This window comes from Oncorhynchus nerka, linkage group LG24 (assembly GCF_034236695.1).
Source record: "Oncorhynchus nerka isolate Pitt River linkage group LG24, Oner_Uvic_2.0, whole genome shotgun sequence".
Classification (NCBI taxonomy): domain Eukaryota; kingdom Metazoa; phylum Chordata; class Actinopteri; order Salmoniformes; family Salmonidae; genus Oncorhynchus; species Oncorhynchus nerka.
The window spans coordinates 48,093,735-48,109,533 of record NC_088419.1 but is presented as its reverse complement, the minus strand read 5'-3'; the positions used below and the strand labels follow the sequence as shown (position 1 = coordinate 48,109,533).

The window sequence follows — 15,799 nt, the reverse complement described above, 5'->3', positions numbered from 1 at the left end:
GATGAAACCAAGATTTAACTGTCTGGCCTGTATGTCAGGCATCACATCTGGAGGAAAGATGACACCATCACTATGGTGAAGCATGGTGGTTGCAGCATCATGCTGTGGGGTGTTTTTCAGGGGCAGGGACTAGGACACTAGTCAGGATCAAGGCAAAGATGAACGGAGCAAAGTACAGAGATCCTTGATGAAAACATGCTCCAGAGCGCTCAGGAGATCAGACTGGGGTGAAGGTTCACGTTCCAATAGGACAACGATCCAAAGCACACAGCCAAGACATTGCAGCAGTGGCTTGGGACAAGTCCTGAATGTCCTTTAGTGGTCTAGCCAGAGCCATGACTTGAACCTATTCAAACATCTCTGGAGAGACCTGGAAATATCCCATATAACACATCACTGAGTACTACCCTCCATATTTTCAAGCATAGTGGTGGCTGCATCATGTTATGGATGTGCTTGTAATCGTTAAGGACTGGGGATTTTTACTGGATAAAAAATAAACAGAATGAGCTAAGCACATGCAAAATCCTAGACAAAAACCTGGTTCAGTCTGCTTTCCACCAGAGACTGGGAGATGAATTCAACTTTCAGCAGGACAATCACCTAAAACACAAGGCCAAATCCACACTGGCATTGCTTACCAAGAAGACGGTGAATGTTCAGGCCGAGTTACACTTTTGACTTATCTGCTTGAAAATCTATGGCAAGACTTTAAAATGGTTGTCTACTAATGATCAACAACCATTCTGACAGATATGAAATCATTTTGAAGATAATAATGGTTAAACATTGAACAATCCAGGTGTGCAAAGCTCTTAGACACTTACCCAAAAAGACGAATTGCTGCCAAGGTTGATTCTAACGTGTTGACTCCGGGGTGTGAATATTTATTTAAATTAGATACTGTATTTCTTTTTCAATAAATTTGAGGATGTAAAAAAATATATGTTTTCATTTTGTTATTATGGGATATTGTGTGAAGATAGGTGCGAAAATAAATCAATTTGATCCATTTTGAATTTAGGCTCTAACACAAACAGAATGTGGAATAATTCAAGGGGTATGAATAATTTATGAAGGAACTGTATATGGGACTATCCAAATAGTGTGACCAGTGTCTGTTTTTAGGGACCCTCATTCCTTCTGAATGAGGCTATTATCAAAATATGCGTTCGCGAAGCGGAAGTGCTGTTTTGCACAAACGATTTGCACAAAAGTGCATCTGTGCAAACAGATACTGTAGGTGGATACGGATGCCATTCCTATAATATAAAATGTGCTATCTCAGGTACTTTAGGGTGAATGGGTGCTACATCAGGCCTTGCAAGAGCTATGTTACAGTATTGTTGTCACAACTGCTTCCGCTTGAGCACCAGGCTGCCCATCATTACGCACACCTGTCACCATCATTACGCGCATCAGCGCTTCATTGAATTCACCTGGAATCCTTCACTTTGTTGATTGCCTCCTCTATATCTGTCTGTTCCTCAGTTTGATCCCTGTGTCAGCATTAATGTCGTTATGTTTCCCCTGTCCAGATGCTGTCGGTGTTTTGTTTCATGCCCGTTATTTATTAAATATTCACTCCCTGTACTTGCTTCTCGTCTTCCAGGGTCTGTCCTCTGTTGGGGAATAATCAGTATTGGTTGGTAACCTAGGTAAGATGTTTTATATTCATCATATGTTTGTAAGTTACTTCTCATCAAGAATGTTATTTTTGTATAATACTGTGGCAGGGTTGCAGTATCTGTTCTATGTCAAGACTAAGTTGTTTGGGCTGGAGAGAGGGGAGTGGTCAAGCGTGTATCTCTTGGCTCCACAATGTCTGTGTGCCAGTCAGTGTGTCTCTGTGATCTTGTCAAGATAGGATGGATTTGATATATGCCTGTTGATATGGAGGATTGGTTTATGGTTCTGGGTTTGAGTAAGGAGACAAAGCTGAACGATTTATTATGTCTATGCTGTCTGACTATGTGTGTTTTTTGCTATTAAAGGATCTCAGCTGCAATGTGTAATTCTCAGAGAATTCATTGATAGACACTGAATTGATCTGAGAGTCACAGGGTTGTGATAGAGATCATATAATTAAAGATGGACTTTGATAACTAACTCTGACTTGTGTTGTGGTTTGCTCTCATGATTTGGTAAATGGAGGAAATTTCCACGACACCTCACAATTGTCATGTCACCAGTAAGCTCATGATGAAATCAAGTGGAAATGTAAACTTTAACTTCAATCTTAGTATTGGCGAATGCTAGTCACCCTGAAGTAATCACACATACTGTAATTTTTTTCTCTGAAATGTCAAACATTTCATCCCTATTGGTATTGTACATTTGATCATATTTTGTTCCGTGGTCATCAAAGAGCGAAGGTAGAGTACATGCTATTAACTGGATTATGAAAACTGTATCCTCTCAGTCTCTTAACATTAAATTCATGACCAGCAGCAGTAGCACCCTCACTGATTTTCAATTGCATACCATTGTCATTATTGTTGGTCCGTACATACACTATCTGACTTTATGCTGCACACTGCACAGTGTATTTGCAAGTGCTGCTAGCCTTCACCTGACTTTATGAGTGACATCTACAGGGTGGTCCTAGGGTGTCCATGATGGAAGCTATGAATCACAGATGAACACATCTTTCTCATTCATAGCTTCTATCATGGAGACCATGGGACCAACCTGTAGTTGTCACTCACACAGTCAAGTGAAGTCTAGTAGCACATGTAAATACACTATACAGTGTGCACACAATGAATAAAGCCCTTTAAGACCCGAGATATAGTTAGGCCAATGCCGACGAGAGTGATGCATTACAGAGAGACAGTTGTGAAACTCCACGATGTCCACGTGACAATCGCCCATAAAGATAGCCGTTCTTGAATGCCGCCATCTATTTAGCATAAAATAAGACAAATTGCGGTGCCAGGATGCAGACCTAAATCTTGTCTGTAAACAAGCATGCATCGTGAGGTGGATCATCACTTACTGTTGTTCTGATCAGGAATCTGTTCTGTAACCTGATTTAAGATGTGAATCTATGTGAGAAATCAATGTATGCGCCTTGGTGTTGAATGTACTATACATGTGCCCAGGGAAACAGTAACCTTACCTTGGTCCAGGGTCAGCTCTCTCTCTTGACCTCTTGGTTGGCCAGTCCAAACAGATTATTGATTTGATGACGAAAATAAATACATCCAAAAACTACTAACAGGCATACCCAAAGTAAAGAATCAAAACCAAACTAAAGGCTTCATGGCCACCAAACAAACCAGCAGCCTCATCGCTCTCCAAGCTGGCACTCTGACTGAAGATCACCTTAATTGGCAGCACCTGTCTCTTTGTCAACCAGGCTCAGCGTTTGGACAAGGTTGCTGCTGCCCCCTGGGGGAAATCGAGTGTGGAAGTGGGAGTGAGCTGAAGCATGCTGCCTTAACTACCTAACCTATTCCCTAACACTAAGTAAGTAGCCAAGTGAGACATAAAGACAGTAAAACTTGACATCACTAAGAGCCCTATTTAATTAAAGCTGGTAACTAACTTTCCGGGATATGTATGAAGTGATTGATTCAAGAACGTTCTTTCTTACGTATCCCGGAAAACCTGGTGAGGCCTTTTAATTTGGATTGAATGGGGGCCCCATACTGAACGTTATGAAGATTTAGCAAGCAAAAAGATCAAGGTCATGGATCTTCAATGATGCTGGTCCGTTATTGATAGAAGACCTTGTGCTATTTGAGTTAATAAAACATAAAACGAGGGGTCTTCAAAGCACTTACTGTAATTGCCAAAGGGCTAACTCTAAATAATGATCTTGGCTAACCCTGTTTTTATTGCATGATAGAGACCACCAATCTTCCCTGCTAATCATCCTTTGGCCAATGGGGACAGGCAATCCACCCAATTATCTGTGGTTTACAGAATCTCAGGAAACTACCAGGTAAAGAGGAAAGGCCAATTATAGTTCATGTCCTGGCTCCAACTGAAACAGAGGGGTTTGCCCACACTCGTCCTCCCAAGCCTCTCTCTTTGCATTGAGGTGGATGCTACCATTTTTTCAGCACATAGATTTGCACCTTTTTGCTTGATATCCTGTGCATTACACATTGCTACTTTGTTAACAAGTGCTCAAGGGGAAAACTCCCGCTAATTGCGTCACCTGGGCATGACTCCAAGAGCTCTCTTAGATGTTGTTGTCAAGGGAACCCTGAACCGGTTAAACCCATGGGAGTATTGAGTGTGTGTGTGTGTGTGTGTGTGTGTGTGTGGGGGGGGGGGGGGCAGTGAAGATGTGATGCAAGGAGCAGCCCTGCATCATTTTGCTGTAATCTTGGTGAAGAGTGATGTGACAGTCAGCCTTAGGATACTAACAAAGTATATCTTGTTCTTTGTTAGTATTACCACTGATTTCTCTCTCTCTCATTGGCATAATCCTGCTTACTCATTTTCAGCAGGTTTTATGTTGATGTCCTAGGGACAGATGCATCCCCCACATCCACTCCCATACCCTATGAACTTGCACAGTGAAGATATGTTTGTTTATTATGATTTATGTTATAGTACACAGTGATGAAAGTTAATTATATGAATACAGCATAATTGGGCAACACTTGACTTGACACCTAGCGTCAGAACACGTTATGATACGGTCATAACCATGTCATAGTATGTCATAACAGCTGACATAACGTGTCATAATATGGTCATAACACTGTCATGACCCATATATTTACACCTGTTGTGACATATATACTGAACAAAAACATGCAACAATTTCAAAGATTTACAGTTCATATAAGGAAATCAGTCAATTGAATGCCCTAATCTATGGATTTCACATGACTGGGCTGGGGTCCAGCCATAGATGGACCTTGGAGGGCATAGGCCAACCCATTTGGTAGCCAGGCCCACCCACTGGGGAGCCAGGCCCAGCCAATCAGAATGAGTTTTCCCCCACAAAAGGGCTTTATTCCAAACAGGAATACCCCTCAGCATGACAGTGTTGACCATATTATAACAAGTTATGTCAGCTGTTATGACATATTATGACATGGTTATGACCGTTTTATGACACTAGGTGTCAAGTAAAGTGTTACCCACAATTGTTACTATATATATTTTTTAATACAGCACGGTAAGCCATTTTACACTTTGCCTAATGTATAGCATTAGACAGTTGGCTCTTCATGAGTGTATTGAATGATATGTTGCCTTGTGCAATCTTCTACCCTATTTGTGTTTTTGACCTATCTGTGCTTTATGAAATTGACTTAAATGTTGGACTGGTGTCTCTGCTATTTTTACGGCCTCCTGACTACTTTATATCTGTGGTTCACAGAGCTCTCAACCTCCCTAATAGGCCAGTGAGACTTTTACAGTACATCTAAACACAATGTTGTGTTCAATCTGGAGTCTTATAAAATGGGCAATAAAGAAAATCTGCAGGCACTGCCTGTGCAAACTGTTTTAATTATATATCTTATAAAATAAAAAATATGGGCGAGTTAATTATAGATTGTAAATGCTAGTGAGAGTGTATGCATGTGATAGTGAACGTGTGTGCATGTGATAGTTTTTCCAAGATGGCGTAGCAGTGCAGATGTGGTTTGTCATCCTCTCGTTTAATTTAGGTATTTTTCATATTTTTTTGTATGTATTTTATTTTATTTTCAATCTCTTTTCTATTTTTAAATTAAATATACCTTCCGGTAACCCGTCTCACTCAATGTGACACGAATCCACTATTTTCTTTAGCCAAAACCTCCATCAGAAGCGAGCCATCAGCAGCCAACCAGTTAATAAGCTACTAGCTATTTAGTCATTGTTAACCAATGCTAGCGGCTTTTACTTTCTGCACAGGCACCAACTGTTTCTTTTAAAGCCTGGATAATACCTTCCAGACTCTGAATGTTTTTCTCCACTACAACGCTGGATTCCTGCCGTAAACCCTGGACCATTACTCCTGATCATCACAGCTAGCTAGCTGCCACCGAGTGACCCAGCCTTGAAGCTAGCTCTGAGCCTGGCCCACCTATCGGCCTACTCTGTGATCACCCGGCTACCCATGCCTCCCGGCTAGAATCCACTACTACTTGCCGTAAGCTCTGGACCTTTGCAGCGTATCATCGATGCTAGCTAGGTACTACCGAGTGGCTATAGTTGCCAACGCCCCTGCCCCGGAGCTGGCACCAGTTAGCCGCGAGCCAGGCGCATCTCCCGGCTAGCAAAATAAATTACTACAACTACAATACCTCTTTCGCCATCGGCCAGGACCCTTTGTTGACACGACGATAGTTATCATTGTATTAGTTTACAGTGGAGCCCCTAGTCTCACTCTACATGCCTCAGATTCCTCCTTTGTCCCACCCCCCATGGTGGGGTGCGGGTACAGTGGAAGTAAGCCCAGGCACTGTGTGACCTCACCCATTATAACCAGCACGTCCAGAGATGCAACCTCTCTTATCATCACACAGTGCCTGGGCTTACTTCCACTGTACCCGCACCCCACCATACCCCTGTCTGCACATTATGCCCTGAATCTATTCTACCATGCCCAGAAATCTGCTCCTTTTATTCTCGGTCCCCAACGCACTAGACGACCAGTTTTGATAGCCTTTAGCAATATCCTCATCCTACTCCTCCTTTGTTCCTCGGGTGATGTGGAGGTTAACCCAGGCCCTGCGTGTCCTCAGGCACTCTCATTTGTTGACTTCTGTAATCAAAAAAGCCTTGGTTTCATGCATGTTAACATCAGAAGCCTCCTCCCTAAGTGTGTTTTACTCACTGCTTCAGCACACTCTGCCAACCCCGATGTCCTTGCCATGTCTGAATCCTGGCTTAGGAAGGCCACCAAAAATTCTGAGATTTCCATACCCAACTACAACATTTTCCATCAAGATAGAACTGCCAAAGGGGGAGGAGTTGCAATCTACTGCAGAGATAGCCTGCAAAGTTCTGTCATACTTTCCAGGTCTATGCCCAAACAGTTTGAACTTCTAATTTATTTAATTAATCTCTCCAGAATAAGTCTCTCACTTTTGCCACCTGTAATAGACCCCCCTCGGCACCCAGTTGTGCCCTGGACACCATATGTGAATTGATTGCCCCTCATCTATCTTCAGAGTTTGTTCTGTTAGGTTAACCTAAACTGGGATATGCTTAACACCCCGGCAGTCCTACAATCTAAGCTAGATGTCCTCAATCTCACACAAATCATCAAGGAACCAACCAGGTACAACCCTAAATCCGTAAACATGGGCACCCTCATAGATATTATCCTGACCAACTTGCCCTCCAAATACACCTCTGCTGTTTTCAATCAGGATCTCAGCGATCACTGCCGCATTGCCTGCATCCGCTATGGGTCCGCGGTCAAACGACCACCCCTCATTACTGTTAAATGCTCCCTAAAACACTTCTGCGAGCAGGCCTCTCTAATCGACCTGGCCCGGGTATCCTGGAAGGATATTTACCTCATCCCGTCAGACGAGGATGCCTGTTCATTCTTAAGTAATTTCCTCACCATCTTAAATAAGCATGCCACTTTCAAAAAATGTAGAACTCAGAACAAATATAGCCCTTGGTTCACTCCAGACCTGACTGCCCTTGACCAGCACAAAAACATCCTGTGGCGGACTGCAATAGCATTGAATAGTCCCTGAGATATGCAACTGGTCAGGGAAGTCAGGAACCAAACAGAGATTTGCATCCTGTAGCGATAACTCCAAAACGTTTTGGGACACTGTAAAGTCCATGGAGAACAAGAGCACCTCCTCCCAGCTGCCCACTGCACTGAGGCTAGGTAACACGGTCACCACCGATAAATCCATGATAATCGAAGATTTCAACAAGCATTTCTCTGCTTTCCACCTAGCTACCCCAACCTCGGTCAACAGCTCCGACTCTTTTCTCTGTATATATCAATGATGTCGCTCTTGCTGCGGGTGATTCTCTGATCCACCTCTATGCAGACGACACCATTCTGTATACATCTGGCCCTTCTTTGGACAGTGTGTTATCTAACCTCCAAACAAGCTTCAATGCCATACAACACTCCTTCCGTGGCCACCAACTGCTCTTAAACGCTAGTAAAACCAAATGCATGCTCTTCAACCATTCGATGCCCGCACCTGCCCGACTAGCATCACTACCCTGGACGGTTCTGACCTAGAATATGTGGACAACTACAAATACCTAGGTGTCTGGCTAGACTGTAAACTCTCCTTCCAGACTCATATTAAACATCTCCAATCCAAAATCAAATCCAGAATCGGCTTCCTATTTCACAACAAAGCCTCCAGACCTGACTGCCCTCACGCCGCCAAACTTACCCTAGTAAAACTGACTATTTTACAGATTATCGACTTCGGCGATGTCATCTACAAAATAGCTTCCAACAATCTACTCAGCAAACTGGAAGCAGTCTATCACAGTGCCATCCGTTTTGTCACCAAAGCCCCTTATACCACCCACCACTGCGACCTGTATGCTCTAGTCGGCTCGCCTTCGCTACATATTCATCGCCAGACCCACTGGCTCCAGGTCATCTACAGTATAAGTCTATGCTATGTAAAGCTCTGCTTTAGCTCAGCTCACTGGTCACGATAACAACACCCACCCATAGCACGCGCTCCAGCAAGTATATCTAACTGGTCATCCCCAAAGCCAACACCTGCTTTGGCCGCCTTTCTATCCAGGTTTCTGCTGCCATGGACTGGAACAAATTGCAAATAATCGCTGAAACTGGAGACACTTATCCCTCACTAGCTTTAAGCGTGAGCTGTCAGAGCAGCTCACAGATCACTGCACATGTACAGACATGGCAGGTGTTATGGCATTTTCATGACAGCATTTATAGCAGTATTCAAGTGTGACTTTTTGTAACTTACAAAATCATATGTTTTTATACCTTGCTCCATTGTTACTATACCTGTACAGTTGTACTGCAGGTATGCTTCAGACTTATTATTGAGGAGTACATTTACAGTACATGCACTAATAATTCAATATTAAACAGATTTTTATTATAGGCAGTGTATGACATTAGTCATGTAAACACCTTACTCTACTTATCTTAATCGAAGTACAGTCATAATCTAAGTAAGCATACGACAATTAAAACACCTGGTTTCTGAGCATTCTTTCAAATTATTAGGACATGTAAATACCTTAATCGGAGTTCCAGCTATGTATTTGATCTGCGCATGTGATGGCACCAGCCGAGCGACCCTTTTGCTCTTTTAGCGCTCTTTAGAGTTCAGAACAACTGAAAGTATGTCATTTTTCACATGCAAACTTTACAGTATCTTCAGAAAGTATTCAAAACGCATTTTGTTGTGTTAAAATCCAATCATATTTATTGGTCACATACACATGATTAGCAGATGATATTGCGGGTGTAGCGAAATGCTTGTGCTTCTAGCTCCGACAGTGCAGTAATATCTAACAAGTAATATCTGACAAATTGCACAACATATACCAAACACACACAAATCTAAGTAGGAATGAATTAAGACTATATACATATGGACGAGCGATGTCAGAGCTGAACGGACTAAGATACAGTAGAATAGTATAGAAAAACAGTATATACATATGAGATGAGTAATGCAAGATATGTAAGCATTATTAAGTGAATGAGATTACGTAGAATAGTATAGAAAAAATTATCTACACATCAAATTGTATTAGTCACATGCGCCGAATACAACAGCTGTAGACCTTACAGTGAACTACTTATACAACAGCTGAAGACCTAACAGTGAAATGATTACATACGATCCCCTAACCAACACCATAGTGTCCTCAAAGCTCATCAATAAGCTAAGGACCCTGGGACTAAACACCTCCCTCTGCAACTGGATCCTGGACTTCCTGATGGGTCGCCTCCAGGTGGTAAGGGTAGGTAACAGCACATCTGCCACACTGATCTTCAACACAGGGGCCCCTCAGTGGTGTGTGCTCAGTCCCCTCCTGCAGTCCCTGTTCACTCATGACTACATGGCCAGGCACGACTCCAACACCATCATTAAGTTTGCCGATGACACAACAGTGGTAGGCCTGATCACCGACAATAACGAGACAGCCTATAGGGAGGAGGTCAGAGACCTGGCCGTGCGGTGCCAGGACAACAACCTCTCCCGCAACGTGATCAAGACAAAGCAGATGATTGTGGACAACAGGAAAAGGTGGACCGAGCACGCCCCCATTCTTATCAATGGGGCTGTAGTGGAGCAGGTTGAGAGCTTGAAGTTCCTTGGTGTCCACATCACCATCAAACCATCATGGTCCAAGCACAACAAGACAGTCGTGAAGAGGGCACTACAAAATCTATTCCCCCTCGGGAGACTGAAAAGATTTGCGATGGGTCCTCAGATCCTCAAAGTTATACAGCTGCGCCATCGAGAGCATCCCTGACTGGTTGCATCACTGCCTGGTATGGCAACTGCTTGACCTCCGACCGCAAGGCACTACAGAGAGTAGTGCATACGGCCCAGTACATCACTGGGGCCAAGATTCCTGCCATCCAGGACCTCTATACCAGGCGGTGTCAGAGAAGGCCCTAAAAATTGTCAAAGACCTTAGTCATAGACTGACTGCATTTTATTCAGCACCGATTCCAGGTCCTCTAATGAGATGGGTCGCCCCAGATCCACAGATTGCTTCTCATCCAATACGGGCAAATCAAGGTTATCAAAAAAAGGCTTGCATTCGTCTGGCTCAAACTGGATATACGATTTATATAACTCCTGGAAAAAAGAGTGAAATGTTGCATTAATTTCCTGTGGATCAGAAAGTACGCTTTTAGATGGGGATTGAATAGATTCCATAGTCGTACAAGATTCACTTTTTTCCATTTTAAGGCTAGAAGCCTACTTGGTTTGCTCCCATTAAAATAATAGTTCTGCCTCACTCTATGCATGATAAAATGCCTCACTCTATGCATGATTTCACCTTTATTTAACCAGGTAGGCCAGTTGAGAACAAGTTCTCATTTACAACTGCGACCTGGTCAAGATAAAATAAAGCTGTGCGACAAAAACATCAACACAGAGTTACACATAAACAAATGTACTGTCAATAACACAATAGAAAAAAAATCTATGTAGTGAGTGTGCAAATAGCATTAACACTGGAGTGATAGAAGATGATGTGCAAGTAGAGATACTGGGGTGCAAAAGAGCAAAAAGATAACTAACAATATGGGGATGAGGTAGTTGGGTGTGCTATTTACAGATTGGCTCTGTACAGGTACAGTGATCGGTAAGCTGCTTTGACAGCTGATGCTTAAAGTTAGAGAGGGAGATATAAGTCTCCAGCTTCAGTGATTTTTGCTATTCGTTCCAGTTATTGGCAGCAGAGAACTGGAAGGAAAGGCGGCCAAATGAGGTGTTGGCTTTGGGGATGACCAGTGAAATATACCTGCTGGAGCGCGAGCTATGAGTGGGTGTTGCTATGGTGACCAGTGGGCTGAGATAAGGTGGGTCTTTACCTAGCAAAGACTTCTAGATGACCTGGCTCCAGTGGGTTTGGCGACGAATATGAAGTGAGGGCCAACCAACGAGAGCATACATGTCACAGTGGTGGGTAGTATATGGGGCATTGGTGACAAAACGGATGGCACTGTGATAGACTACATCCAGTTTGCTGAGTAGAGTGTTGGAGGCCATTTTGTAAATGACATCGCCAAAGTCAAGGATCGGTAGGATAGTCAGTTTTATGAGGGTATGTTTGGCAGCATGAGTGAAGGAGGCTTTGTTGAGAAATAGGAAGCCAATTCTAGATTTGATTTTGGATTGGAGAGATGCTTAATGTGAGTCTGGAAGGAGAGTTTACAGTCTAACCAGACACCTAGGTATTTGTAGTGCCACAGGATGTTTTTGCGCTGGTCAAAGGCAGTCAAGTCTGGGGTGAACAAAGGGCTATATCTGTTCTTAGTTCTACATTTTTTTAACGGGGCATGCTTATTTAAGATGGTGAGGAAAGCACCGGTCGTTTGACCGCGGACCCATAGCGGATGCAGGCAATGAGGCAGTGATCGCTGAGATCCTGGTTGAAGACAGCAGAGGTGTATTTGGAGGGCTAGTTGGTCAGAATGATATCTAAGAGGGTGCCCATGGTTACAGATTTAGGGTTGTACCTGGTAGGTTCTTTGATAATTTGTGTGAGATTGAGGGCATCTAGCTTAGATTGTAGGATGGCTGGGGTGTTAAGCATATCCCAGTTTAGGTCACCTAGTATGAACTCTGAAGATAGATGAGGGCCAATTAATTCACATGATGAACTCAGTTCTCCTTAATCAAGTAATTCAGTTCCAGTTTAACCACCCTAAAATCATTGCTGGTATTATTTGAGTAATTATTTTTCAGGTTTCAGGTTTCTCCAATAGTCTTTGATTCCTGGTTTTATTGAGGTGAGACACAAAAATATGATGTAAAGTCTCTGATAAACCCTCTAGTAGCCATCCATGTAAACCTTGAGTTCTCTACAAAGTCATTGTTTTTTGCAAAGAATTAAACTATTTCGGCTTGAAATACAACCACAAACAATTTGTTTTGAATAAGGGTTGTATTAAAATGGCAACATTTTGTTTTATTTATCTTAATAAAGCTCACATCCACTTGGGTAACCAGGGGATTATAATCTGAAAGAGTCACAGGCAATATTTGTAGTGGCGCGACACACATAATTTATAGTACACGCTTGGCATTCTCTCAACCAGCTTCATGAGGTAGTCACCTGGAAAGCAACAGGTGTGCCTTCTTAAAAGTTCATTTGTGGAATTTCTTTCATTCTTAATGCATTTGAGCCAATCAGTTGTGTTGTGACAAGGTAGGGCAAGAACAGTTTAAATAAACAAAGAGAAATGACAGTCCATCATTACTTTAAGAAATGAAGTTCAGTCAATATGGAAAATGTCAAGAACTTTGAAGGTTTCTTCAAGTGATGGATATGGCTCTCATGAGGACCACTACAGGAAAGGAAGACCAAGAGTTACCCCTGCTCTAGAGGATATGTTCGTTAGAGTTACCAGCCTCAGAAATTGCAGCCCAAATGAATGTTTCACAGAGTGACAGACATATCTCAACATCAACTATTCAGAAGAGACTGTGTGAATCAGGCCTTCATGGTCGAATTGCTGCTAAGAAATCACTACTAAAGGACACCAATAAGAAGAAGAGAAATACTTGGGCCAAGAAGCACGAGCAATGGACATTAGACCGGTGGAAATTTGTCCTTTGGTCTGGCATCCATAAGTCTAAATATTCCTGTTACATTGCACAACTTTCAATGTTATGTCATAATTACGTAAAATTCGGGCAAATTAGTTCGCAACCTAGCCAGGCGGCCCAAACTGTTGCATGTACCCTGACTCTGCGTCCAATGAATGCAAGAGAAGTGACACAATTTCACCTGGTTGTTATTGCCTGCTAACCTGGATTTCTTTTAGCTAAATATGCAGGTTTAAAAATATATACTTCTGTGTATTGATTTTAAGAAAGGCATTGATGTTAATGGTTAGGTACAGTCATGCAACGATTGTGCTTTTTTAGCAAATGCACTTTAGTTAAATCATCCCCCGTTGGGCGAAGTGGGCTGTCTTTGTTAGGAAGAAATAGTCTTCACACTGTTCACAACAAGCCAGGCGGCCCAAACTGCTGCGTATACCCTGACTCTGTTGCAAGAGAAGTGACACAGGCAATATTAACTAAATATGCAGGTTTAAAAATATGTACTTGTGTATTGATTTTAAGAAAGGCATTGATGTTTATGGTTAGGTACACATTGGAGCAACAACAGTCCTTTTTTGCGAATGCGCACCGCAGGACACGCTAGATAAACTTGTAATATCATCAACCATGTGTAGTTAACTAGTGATTATGATTGATTGATTGTTTTTTATAAGATAAGTTTAATGCTAGCTGGCAACTTACCTTGGCTTCTTACTGCATTCGCGTAACAGGCAGACTCCTCGTGGAGTGCAATGTAAAGCAGGTGGTTAGAGCATTGGACTAGTTAAGGTTGCAAGATTGAATCCTAGAGCTGACAAGGTAAAAATCTGTTGTTCTGCCACTGAAAAAGGCAGTTAACCCACCGTTCCTAGGCCGTCCTAGGCCGTCATTGAAAATAAGAATGTGTTCTTTTAACTGACTTGCCTAGTTAAATAAAGGTGTAAAAAAAAAAAATCAGATTGTTTTGAAAACTTGAAATCGGTCGACCTCTACAATGGGCCTCAGGATCTCGTCACGGTATTTTTGTGTAATCAAAATGCCATCGATAAAATACAATTGTGTTTATTGTCCGTAGCTTATGCCTGCCCATGCCATAACCCCACCGCCATCATGGGGCACTCTGTTCATCAGGTGGATGGATTTTCTTGTCAAAGGATAAATATTCATTAACAGGGATGTAAACAAATGTGTAGACAAAATTTGAAACAAACATTTTTTGGGTGCACATGGAACATTTCTGAAATCTTTTATTTCAGTTCATGAAATATGGGACCAACACTTTACATGCATATTTTTGTTCAATGTACTTTCAAATTAACTAATTCACCTTTTGCCCCTTTCATATTGAGAGATGCATATTGTTGTGTGATGTGGTATGTGTTGTCATGTTGCAAAATGTGTGTGACAACATGTCTTAATGACACATTATTAATACATTCGTTGAGCAGTCGAGTCTTGCCATTTACTTCTCAGACTTGTGAAGGTAGGTGGTTTCTTGTTCATTTAATGCACCTGTCTGTTTTTTTATTTTGTAGCTGATCTATATCTAGTTATGCACCAAGTCCCCATTTGATTATGGAATTAGTCAGCAAGAATGTTCAGCTTTATTTAAGTCTGGAAGTAAAAAATTACAGTTGTTTTAAACAAATGTACGGAAAGGAAAGTTAAGTCAAAAAGAAAAGGACCGGAGAGAGGCCTTGCTAACAAAAGACAGTCAGCAAACACTGCATTTTCCAGCTGAATTATTAGATAATACTAGATTTTATTACAAATAAGCACACAATAAACATTTTGTTATGCAGCACTATAGAGTGCATTGGGATTGGTTGGGATTAAACATTTTAAAAAATATAAAAAGCCTATATAAAAATACATCTTCATTCAACAAACACATCATGGCATTTTATGCAACAACTTAGAATGTCGAAGGCTACAGAGCACATTTTTAAACGTATACATCAGCACAACACTATACTGTAACCACAGCAGAGAAACTCGCACATGCACACACACAAACATACACACACCAAGCACATTTATATCAAACACAGAAAACGGGGTCCATACCATCCACATATTGCTTCAAAGCAAAGCAACACTGAAAAGCACATTGAAAATCAACTACATCTACAAGAAGAGAAATGTTGCATTATGGAAATGCATGCATATTAGCAAAGTTTAGCTGCTTATGAGGTGTAAAAATGTGCATTGGGGGTGTGCGTTTTCCTAAACTGCCTTGGAAATGTGCTATACTTTTTCCTGATAAAGGACCTAATTGCTTATTCTGCTGAGACTATCTGATTGGGTAGGCTCATTTGGTAATGTGTAGTAATTGTATCCCTGAGAAAAGTGGGGGAAATTCTACAATCAAAATAAATACAAATAGCAGGGTATTTGAATTTCTAATTACAGTTTTTTTTTAAACGATAAGTGACAGCTGAGGCACTCTCACTCACGATTCTTACAAACATTGCGTGTGGCTACGATAAGGTTTTGCTGCTGCAAAAAATATTAAATTAAAGGCTCAAGTTACATAAGATATAATTAAAATAAATCAA

At 41.8% G+C, this 15,799-nt stretch overlaps 1 protein-coding gene across 1 annotated transcript in view; it reads right to left on the bottom strand.

The window, feature by feature from the left end:
- Window positions 1-15,799, bottom strand: part of LOC115108713 (PEX5-related protein-like) — a 112,291-nt gene that overhangs the window by 82,524 nt on the left and 13,968 nt on the right. The window lies entirely within an intron of this gene.